Genomic DNA, 11,683 nt, shown 5'->3' on the forward strand with positions numbered 1-11,683 from the left:
CGAGCCTAGTAGGTGGGTTAAATTGGTTTTGTTTGAAGAACGTTATTGAACAATTTCTTTTTTTATAAGGAACGTAAGAATATTATTAATAATAGAAAAAGTGCCAAACCGAGTACATTAGGGATGTACTATGGGGGCACAAATCAGGAAACAAAAGTACAACGATCAAGAAAAATAGGAAAAGAAGAACAAGAAAAATGAGTTATTGAACAATTTCTTATTGAGAGCTCAACTAGCTTGAACTTTGAAGACATAAAACATCTAGGCAAGTAGAAATTTTTTCAGGATTGGATTGTTTAGCTTTTGAGCCAAAGCAACAGGTTATTTGAATGGTTCCTTTTTCCAAGCCAATGTCAAGTAGCTTGATTTACCTTTTGAGCCAAGCAGTAGATGTGTATAGGTTAGTACAGGTTAATATAAGTTAGATGTGTATAGATGTGTATAGGTTAGTATAGATTAGTACAGGTTAGTATAGATTAGTACAGGTTAATATAGATGTGTATGTGTGAACAAAATATTATGGAGCTGAGGTTCTCTTATTCATTTTTGAAGGGGCTTTTGTTGAGAACAGTGACAATGTTGAAGCAGATTTAATTTGTAATGAGTGTGTATCGTGTGTTCATTAGGCTAAAAGGTCCACTCTGATGTCGTTATTAAAGGTAGTCTTGGAATCTAATAAAATAGTTGATTGAGATTTCAGTTGATACTAATGTCTTAAGCATGAAATATGTTGCAAATACTGAAAAGGTCTCGATTCTTTTTTGTTTGGGGGGGGGGGGGGGGGGTTTGTATGTGTTACCAAAAAATGTGGCTGTGTTTGTGTTACAAAATTATATGATATATCTTTTGCAATTATTTAGTCCCCCATTATCTTTTGCAATTTTGTATGTGTTAAAAAAAATTGCGTTTGCAATTATCTTTTGCTTTACATGTGTTTACCTCTCATACCATGTTGCTGTAATTAGCCTCTTGTATATAGGAAGGATAGATGGATTTGTATATGTTCAATTGTTAAATATAGTCGTACTACACTAAGAAATGGCACGAAAAAATGTTCAGTTTGTATGTATGATGAAAAGCAACTTATAAAAGTTTCTCGGCCGCATCTTTTTATTAGAAAGTTAAAGACCTACTAAAAAGTTTCTTTTAGATCAGGGAACTTGAAAATGTTTGTTAACTAACATAGTAACTTGACTGTAACAGGTTCACAATGCCTGAAATTGATATAATCATATACCACGGTGGTCCGTTGAAGAATGCCAATGCAAACAAGGGATTGCCATTTGAAGGGCCGGGTATAAAGACCTATTATACCCAAATTGATCGTAGGTTGAAGACCCTTGATGAATTGAAGATGATGGTTATGGAAGAGTTGTGTGAGAACCCTGCTGTGCACAACATACACATTACTTATCGCATGCCAAATGAAATCCTGAAGCACCGGATTAATTACAAGTACATGGCGATAGAAGCAGACAAACATGTGAAGATCATGTTTGACAAGTTGGAGAGAATACCTGAAGTAACTAACATTGAGTTGTACATACAGTTGGAGCCACGTGCAGAAGTTGGTATTGAGGAAATCCAACAAACACAAACAAGTTTACAAGTTACAGTTCCAGATGCTCAATACCAGTATTTTACACATGTAGAGCATGCTGATGTTCATGCCGATGAAGATGTTTATGCCGATGAAGATGTTCATGCCGATGATGATGATGATGAGGATGAGGATGAGAATGATGATGATTATGATGATGAGGACGAGGATGAGGATGATGATGATGACTATGTTGATGAAAATATTGCCATTAATGGTGAAGATTTTGGCGATAGAGATGAGATTGAAGACAGGATTGAACAAGGGGACTTTAGGGATTTTGAGAGGGACATTGATGACGATGAGACATTGGACGGTAGTCAACCTGATGCATACAATGTTCTTAGTGTCCAAAACATTACAGACGCAATCCCTGTGTACTCACCACCTGCCTTGTCATTTTCTGAAAATACTTGGGAAAATTTGGTTGATCCTTCACATATTGAGACACCATTTGTGTCTAGTTGGAGAGAGGGGATGAATTTGTGCAAAGGCTTGACTTTTGCCAATAAAATAGAGGTGCAACGCGTATTAACAAAGTGTGCCCTCAAGGAAAACAAACATTTTATGATCAGTAGGTCAAGTACGACAAAACTTTGTGCGAAATGCGTTGATGAGTCATGCATGTGGTATGTCTGCGTAGTCATGAAGCCCAAGTTCCACAATCTATGGATGGTCACCGTGTACAAAGGTCCTCACACGTGTATACGAACTGGGGTGCGAAATGATGGTAGAATGATGAGTTGTAAATTTATTGCAGATGACATCCTTAAGAAGTTATGTGAGGATCACACTACCCCAATTAAGCATCTCAGATCTATGATAGAGTCGAAATATGAGGGACAAAAGCCTTCTTACTACAAGGTGTGGGATGCGAAACAAAAGGCGATTGGGAAGATGTTTGGGAATTGGGAAGAGTCTTATCAAAGGTTGCAAAAGTTGCTAATGGCATATATTGATCAGGATCCAACTACCCAGGTGTTCTATCGTACCACATCCACCGGTGAAGATGACACAGTATTTTTGAATTATGTGTTTTGGTCTTTCGGTCCAAGCATTGATGGATTCAAATATTGCAAGCCGGTTATCAGTATTGATGGGACCCATCTATATGGTAAATATCAGGGAAAGTTGTTGGTTGCAATTAGACATGGCAAAACGGGTCAGAATTTTCTGACCCGACCCGACCCGACCCGAAAAATACCCGACCCGAACCCGATTTTTTTGACCCGAAGCAAAAACGGGTTGACCCGTGACCCGACCCGTGTTTTGTGCGGGTCAACCCGACCATACCCGAACCCGAACCATTTTTTTAAAACTTTTTTTTTTGGGTAAAAAAAATAGTGAAATTAAGACAATATTGGTTTAATTGTTTATTGTGAGCTTTAAGGAAACAATTGATACATTTACATAACTGTATGCAAATTAATTGAAAAATAAATGGTTGAGCATTCTGTAATGAGTAAAGATTTTTAGATATCAAATAGCAAAGTACATGCCAAGATAATCTGGTTACAGTAAAGTTAAAAACAGATTTAAAATTGTAGATATGTGTGAGACACATTCACGAGTGTGAAAATAGTAAAGCCAAAGTATCAAATTAGCATAAATTATGAATGCTTAGATCTATTTTTTAACAATTTATGTTCAAAATAAACGGCTTTTCAAAATAAATTATGATATTTCCTAAAGTGTGTGCTGCTTAACAATGATATGATCTTCATAAAAAAGACTAGGTATAAATAAGTAAGCAATCAAACTTTAATGTATATCTCAAATTGAAATAGAGTGTCAACCACAATTGATAATAGATTATAAAATTAATTTTTAAAATTGTAACTTTCTTATATGTTTTTATTCTTTATCAAATGAGTTATCCAATAAGTCATTTGTATTTTTTTTTTTTTGGAATGTTGATATTGTGTAAAAATAAAACTTGTATATTTGTTTTACTTATCTTTGTGTTGTTTTGTTTTAGATAGCAATGTTAGGATTTGTATAATTTTAAAATTATTGAATAAATGTTAATAAGTTTAACTGAGTTTGTTCTTGATATAAGTAGTGAATGCAAAATAATGCATTTTACATCAAGTAATATGTTGCATAACTATCCAAATGGCAAATACATATTGTTTTCTTTATAAAAAAATTAAAAAATAAAAAATAAAAAAAAATAAAAAATTTCATGTGAAAAATACGGGTCAACCCGACCCAACCCGACCCGACCCGCAACCCGATTGACCCGAACCCGATTTCAACCCGCTTAAAATGACCCGTTTTTGACCCGTGACCCGTTTGACCCGTGACCCGATTGACCCGACCCGAACCCGACCCGACCCGCCCGTTTTGCCATGTCTAGTTGCAATGGCAACCGACGCTAACAACAAGGTATTCCCTCTTGCCTTTGCTATTGTGGATTCTGAGTCAGGGTCTAGTTGGAGGTGGTTTTTACAATGTCTCAGAGATGCGATTGGCCGCGTGATACCTAACGAAGGCATTTGCATAATTTCTGACCGACATCTCAGTATCAAAAACGCCATTGCAAACTGGCCTAGAAGGGATGATGGAAGAGCACTGGTATTTCATAGATATTGCCTTCGACATGTTGCTAGCAATTTTAACACACATTTTCAGAACTCGACTCTGAAGTCAGCGGCGTTGAAAGCCGGATATGCTAGTCAGGCAGTGAAATTTACCTCCATAATGGAGACCATTAAGCAGGCGGAAATTGAGGCCATTAGAAATAAGAAGAAGTTGACTGGGACGGATGGCAAGGAAAAGAATCAAGATTATCTTCCATACACATACCTAATGGGCGAGTCTGTGGATATGTGGACCCAGTCACATGATGGTGGGAGACGTTTTGGGGCAATGACAACCAATATATCAGAGTGCTTCAATGGTGTATTGAAAGGTGCACGGGGCCTTCCTATTGCCGCGTTGGTTGAGTTCACTTGGAACAAACTTGTCAGTTATTTCCATGACCGTCACAAAGAATACCTTTTTGAGTTCTCAGAAGGTAAGAAATGGAGTAAATATGCCTTTTCCAAGTGGGATGAGAATAAGAGTAAATCTGAGAAACATTATCTCAAGCCATTTAGCAATGAAGAGCTGATATTTCAAATAGTTACCCAACTCAACACGTGTAGTGCAGGAGGGGGAAACCACAGTTATGAAGTTCGGTTACAGGAAAGAACATGCAGTTGTGGGAAATGGCAAAACATAGGGATCCCGTGTTCACATGCAATCAGAGTATGTGACTATTTAAATATTGATTCGACCACATATATTCACCCGTGTTATGGTTTGAACAATGCCATTAACACTTATGAGCATGCATTTGTGGTTCCTAAGTCTCCGGCCTTGTGGAGGGATCCCATAGGGCCAAAGTGGTTGCCTAATCCAGCATTGTTGCGGGCCAAAGGTCGACCAGTGAAGTCGAGAATAAGGAATGAGATGGATGGAGTGAGGAATAAGGATCGAGAACCGGGATGGCGGAGGGAGGATGCAGATTTGATAGAGAGTCAGTCCAAGCAGACATGTGGACTGTGTCATGCTTCCGGGCATAACCGCAGAAAATGTCCGCAGTCCCGTGGCGCTTCCACAAGCGGTCATGTTCCACACTAGGTAAGTAGATGGCAAATACTTATGCATCGGTTAAATATTTGTTGTTCATTCCATGTTGACCTAATGTTTACTATCTTTTCCCCTAATGTGATTATTCTACGTTTTTCAGGCATGCTTCCAAGGACGATGTTTTTGTTGTGTGGACAGCCGATGTTAGGAAAAGTGACTACGTTGTATTGGCTCTATGTGAACTTTTTGGTTTTTGTTGAATGTACTTGTAAATCTCTATTGAATGTATGCCTATGAAGATTGTGATTTCAATAGTATGGTTAGAACTGCAAATTAAGCGTGGTTGGGCACGTTTAGAATGTTGATATTGAGAATACCTTTTCTTGCGATGTAACTGCATTTTGCATTGTAAAACCATGTTTATACAGAGAGCGTAGAAGTTTCAGTAGTTTTGTTTGATGTAATGTACGTGTATTTACATTCTCAGCTTCTTTGCCTCTAAATGAGTGCTTATGGATTATATTCGTAGTTTGTTTATCTCTGCTTCTCACCAGGTGCATGCACACGTTTCAGTTTCTGGCTTGTCTGCATAACCAGGAAAAAAGAATCAAAAAATTCCCCAGTGAATGATTCCTGGAATGAGCAGAGGAAAACAGAGCAAAACAAAAAAAAAAAAAATTTCCGTAGAACTCGAGTCTATGAAACTCGAGTTCTACTGGAAAAAACAGAGCAAAACAGAGCAAGCCTCTTGGACCTCTCTGAGTAAACAGAGCAAAACCAAGGGAAAAAATTTTCTACTGGAACTCGAGTCTATGAAACTCGAGTTCCACTGGAAAAAACAGAGCACCCCTCTTCGACCTCTCTGAGTAAACAGAGAAAAATCAAGGGAAAAAATTTTCTACAGGAACTCGAGTCTATGAAACTCGAGTTCCACTGGGAAAAACAGAGCAACCCTCTTGGACCTCTCTGAGTAAACAGAGCAAAACGAAGAAAAAAAATTTTCCAGTGGAACTCGAGTCTATGAAACTCGAGTTCCACTGGAGAAAACAGATTACCCTATTGGACCTCTCTGAGCAAACAGAGCAACGTAGGAAAAAAAAAAAATTCCAGTGGAACTCGAGTCTATGAAACTCGAGTTCCAGTCGGTTCGCGAGTTTTATAGACTCGAGTTCCATGGGATTGAAATTTTTTTATTTTATGTATTTAATTTTTTTAAAGGTCACAATTGTTGTTCTTCTCTAGAAATGAGCTTTTTAGAACTTTTTAAGGGAAAAACTGTTTATGTTTTGTAATTTTGTTTTTAACCACTTGGCCTCCTTTTATGTGGAGTAGATGTGTACATTGGGATTTTTTTATTTTTCTTTTTCTTTTTAACTTTAATTGATTGAGCTCCTGTGTTACCCAAACCCCAATGCCAATACTATTAACTCTAAATTATATAATAAATACACGTTTCATAAATGGTCCTCCTCATGGAAGTAGCTTTTGCCGCACTCAATCTTCGATTAATTGGAATCACCGGCTCCTATATTGTTATGCCTTCTACCTAGCATTATTGCTAGGTTATATTTAGATATTTTGCATATGACTGATCATTTTAAATTCACATATACCCTATTTTCGATTATGAAATTTTAAAATTTTTATGCTCATTGTAACCTATAGATGCATTGCATTGAATAAACTATTCCACTCCATAACACCAAATGAGTGCTTTTATAGTGAAATGATCTTAACTCCAAATAATATGAGACACAAGGTTTTGATCCAAAAAATGTGTCAACTACATAGTTCTCTCTATACAAAACATAAAATTCCTGCCAATGAAGGCTTAAATATCCACGTCTCAATACATTGTTCTCTCTATACAAAATTTGCAATCACACTAAGAAATGGCACGGAAAAGAAAGTTATCCACCCTTTTAAGACGGTAACCAAACCAAGATAAGGTGGCAATTACAATGTTGGTCTCAAATCCCCCCATTCAACTTCCAACTGTCAGGCATTGGAGATGGCTTTACTCGGTCCTTTGAAATCGTCATGATGGTACCTAATACAAATCACAAACATAATTTTATCACATTTCCCATATAATGCAAAAACAAAAATCTATCATTCATATATTTATCAATTTAATTAATTGTATATTTTTTGCAAACTATTTACTTTCTTTACAAAGAAAACGAGGCCAAGAATACCAGCTAAGTAATAGAAAAAAGAAATAAATATTTGCAAGAGGCTCTTTGAAATAATACCATCATTCAGTATCTCGGGTAAAAGAAGCATGAAAGGTGGGAACTTATCTTCCCATATCAAAGCTAGAAGCACGAAACCAAGCTGCAAAAAGGTTGCGTTAACGAATTATAAGAAAGTTGAAACCAAAAAGAAAGAATTAAACCTTTAGCCAGACCACTAGTGAAAATGAACTAAACAAAAAGTACTTAAATGCAAAATACTCCTAGCTTACCAATGTCCTTATGGTTATGGAGACAGCATATATCTGTATATTCATGCAAGCTAATTAGTTTTACCATTAAACAAAAAATATATAGAAACAAAACTATGGAAAAAACACATGACAACTTATGTGTAACAATCATGTTTGGTACTACAAAAGTTTCTTATATATTTTGCATGCTTATTGCTTAGACATAAAAATGACAAGTAACAACTTCAAGTCTAGGAATCAACCTTCCAGGGTGATATTGAGAAGCAAGTTCTTGTTTGAGATTATGAAATGGGAAAAGCACTTGCTTTTCAGCGAAGGATCCTGAATTTTAAGGAGGTTCACACTTTAGATGGATATCAAATGTAAATCCAACTTACATTATTTATGTCTTTATCAATTTTTCCCTGGTCGATGCATCTTCTGGCGCTCATGCATACGGTGCTGAAGCAAATGCATCTTCTGCATCGAATGTTGACGAGCTTCATCAAGAAATCTCAGTTCGTTCAACAGTAGTCATAATTCCATTGATTATTGTGTGGACACACACACATATTCCTTGGAGTATTTTCTAGAAAATCCATAGAGGAGGTACAAGAGAAGAAGATGTTGCTGGAAAAGCTACAAGTCAGAATGAATGAAGCAGAAGCAAAGGCCAACAAGCTTAAAGTGTCATTGGAGAATCTATGTGGTATACTAACAAGGTTTTTACGAATCATATTTTGTTTTTATTATAAATAATTCCAATCATTGAAGACATTTTTCTTCCATAAGGGTATGTTAGAGCTCAATCAGACGATGAGAAATATCTATCGTAGGAAAAAGTAGAACATGATCTGATAAAGCTTGAACAAGCCCTGCATGATGAAGAAGCGGTCTGCCTTCTTTTCCTGGACTCTTCACCTTCCAATGCTGACATCGATTTGATATAACAGTGATATCTGTGCCTACAAATAAAGCAATAATTCTAATCAAAACCCAATGCAATTGAAATTTTGAATATGTATGTCATAATAGTTTTTTTTTTCAAAACATTGAATGTAATACTTGCCTAAAACGAGTATGTTTCTCAATGAAGGAATACAACTGGCTGCAACGTCGTAGTACTAAGTGCACAAAACTTAGTTATATTTGCGGGGTTTTTCAGTGGTTAAGGTTGAACCCACAACTACTTTTGGTGAAAGGCACTTGTCATTGCAACAAGGCTTGACCACTAGTGCAACTGCTAATTCAGACCACTAGAGCAAGGCTTGATTGAAGGCACGATTTATATGTGCAACTGCTAATTCTCACTATTAACATTTTCAAAACGCATTATTAAAAGAAATTAATTTTAAAAGCCAATCAACCATACCTTAACTTTTTTCAAAAGATCTTTTGCATTATTGTCATGCTTGAAGTGTTCTCTTACACACTACAAATAGACAGAACAAAGATGGTAGAGCACAGAGTTAAGGAATTTGATGATTTATAGGGTCCCTTGAGCATACTTTGCAATAGCCTTATAGTGTCCAAAAATTCACCCTATGTTTGGATGGGGCAGTTCCAAACATACCCTCAAGGATGTGGGCCAATCAAATTAAGGTCCTACCAATTTACCTAAGAGGCATTAATTAGAGCTAAATGGCATCCAGGAAACAACATACCTCTAGTATTTTATTGAAAGCCTTTGCCAAGGCTGGTTTAATATCAGCTCGATGTAGCTTTCCACTTTCATAGTAAGCAACCAATTCTTCAAAGCTTTCGAAGCTCTTGGATTGTAGAGAAAACTTACATTGCAAGAAAACAATCTGAGTTACTATTCCCAATGGAAAATGATTTTGAAAAAATAGCGCAAGCAACTATAGGTCTATTCTTAAGGAGCACGGACTTTGAACAAGATGCAAGGGTTGACATGCATGTGAAAAGGCAGATGTCGTACCATTAACTAAATAAAATAAGTAAAGCTTTCATAATAAAATCCTTATGACTTACTTGTCACCGCCATTCTTTGCACTGCGCTCTAGTACAAACTTTTTAAACCAAGGTAAAATGAGGTACTTCACATACTCCAAGCATGGATTCCCTTCCACAATATGGACTAAACAGTATGCTCTCTTTATCTTCAAATTTACTTTCGCCTACAACATGGAGGCAGACTAAATCTAAGGTTAACCTAGTTTATAATTCAGTATCATTATGCTATGCGCAACTAATAAAGAAAACACTATGTAGCCCCCTATATGGCAATTTGATACCCCTATACATGCACCCTACCTCGTCATCTTCCATAAAAGTTGAAGATAGTGGATCACTTTTCGACATCTTCTCCTGACCTTGTTGTAAACTGGGTAACATGTTTGTAAATTACCAGTAAGCAAAACAAATAAAGACCACACATAAGCACATTGCATGCGTGGGTAGAAAATTTGTGCTGCAGTGAACTCGTCCTCATCACTTCGACCCATAATGTGACCACACCTGCAGCAAAATAAAATAGAAGTAAAAATAACGACTACATCACCAGCATATTAAAGTAATAATAATAATCATCATACCATAATTCACGTTTTTATCCTTGAAACCGTATTCCTTTGTGCTATATCCATCACAAGAGGCTAGTACTCACATAGAAAGATTCGGTTTATCTCGTTCGACGACCGCAGAAACTCGACCTTCCCTCCATCAGTATCCATCCCAACGGCCTTCCAAATCTGAATGAGGTAGCGCCCAACAACATCAATTTTCCTCAACTGACCTCCCATTTTATTGGTTAGCTGGGCAAACCAATCTATAATCCATATTTTCACTCTACACCCAGCAGATGTCAACTTGTTCACATTTATTTATAATAAAAACAAAATATAGTTCGTAAAAACCTTGTTAGTATACCACATAGATTCTCCAATGACACTTTAAGCTTGTTGGCCTTTGCTTCTGCTTCATTCATTCTGACTTGTAGCTTTTCCAGCAACATCTTCTTCTCTTGTACATCCTCTTTGGATTTTCTTGAAAATACTCCAAGGAATATGTGTGTGTGTCCACACAATAATCAATGGAATTATGACTACTGCTGAACGAACTGAGATTTCTTGATGACGCTCGTCAACATTCGATGCAGAAGATGCATTTGCTTTAGCACCGTATGCATGAGCGCCAGAAGATGCATCGACAAGGAAAAATTTGATAAAATTTAAAGGACCTGCATAGTCCAGCCCATAACAGACCTGCAGATTCTAGCCCATAAAGGACCTGCATTTGGGAAGTTAAAGGAATAAAGTTTACAACAAATTTATGCAATAGGTCTTCCATGCAATAAGAAAAATCAAAATAATTTAGTTATTACATAATAATGCAATAAGTATGGGATAAAAATTATGTTACGAAGAAAGTAATAAGCAATAGCCACTGTAGCACTTACACCAATTATGTTAGTGATCTCATACAGAAATGAAGATTACAAAATTAAAAACATCCTCTAATCCAATCAATTGACAAGTCGCTCATCTAGAAAGTTGTACTGCACATAAGGAAATAACCTAAGGAATAACACCTAAGATACAATATCTGGAAGACTAAAATTTTGTAGTATTTTTGTTTGTTTGTTTTTTTTTTTTTTTTTTTTACAATTCAAGCCACAAACGAATCCTAAATTTTAGGATTTCAGATTCTCTACTAATGGCCTACTAACCAGCACAGTTTCCCATTATAAAAAATAAAATAAATAAATAAAATGTTTTAGGATTTTAGAATCCTAAATTATCTTTGTGTTTTACAATTATTTTTTAACATTCGTTATTATGTTCCACGGTTGAGATTCAGGATTTTGGATTGTGCAATATTGGTAAGGATGAATTGCTATGTTTAAGGATAACAATATCCAATAGAGTTTTGGTAAAAAATAAATGCAGTACTTTTATTGTTTCAGTTAATCAATTGTGATCCTTGAACGTTGCGTTGATAATTTTTTTTACAATTTCAAGCAAAAAAAAAAAATTAAAAACCCATGTTTAGGTAATTTTATTCCTAAAAGTTTGCCTATTATTTAGAAGCCATTTTGGGTATGATTTTATAATTAAAAC

General features: G+C 36.1%; 1 pseudogene; it reads right to left on the reverse strand.

Moving 5' to 3' along the window:
* Window positions 1-7,146: 7,146 nt before the first annotated feature.
* LOC126694020 (tyrosine--tRNA ligase 1, cytoplasmic-like) lies at window positions 7,147-10,551 on the reverse strand (annotated as a pseudogene).
* Window positions 10,552-11,683: the final 1,132 nt, after the last annotated feature.

This window comes from Quercus robur, chromosome 8 (genome assembly GCF_932294415.1).
Source record: "Quercus robur chromosome 8, dhQueRobu3.1, whole genome shotgun sequence".
Lineage (NCBI taxonomy): Eukaryota > Viridiplantae > Streptophyta > Magnoliopsida > Fagales > Fagaceae > Quercus > Quercus robur.